The following is a 240-nucleotide window of genomic DNA, read 5'->3' as shown; positions in this document are numbered from 1 at the left end:
GTGTCATTGAATTAGACAAAGTAAAATTAAAAATACTGAAATTAATGTGAAAGGAAAATGTAACTGAATTCAATTAAAAGTAAAAGCTGCAGAGAGAATTTGAAGAGAGAAATATTCATCACTGAAGGAAACGTAAAAGAGATTTTCATAAAGTACAAAGTCAGATGAATCTTTATTAATTAATTTACATGGATGGAAAGTTGAAATTCAATACATGATACGTAAAATAAAATAGTACAA

The sequence above is a fragment of the Scylla paramamosain genome, chromosome 25, assembly GCF_035594125.1.
Source record: "Scylla paramamosain isolate STU-SP2022 chromosome 25, ASM3559412v1, whole genome shotgun sequence".
NCBI classification, from domain to species: Eukaryota; Metazoa; Arthropoda; class Malacostraca; order Decapoda; family Portunidae; genus Scylla; species Scylla paramamosain.
Note: the sequence above shows the minus strand (reverse complement) of the source record.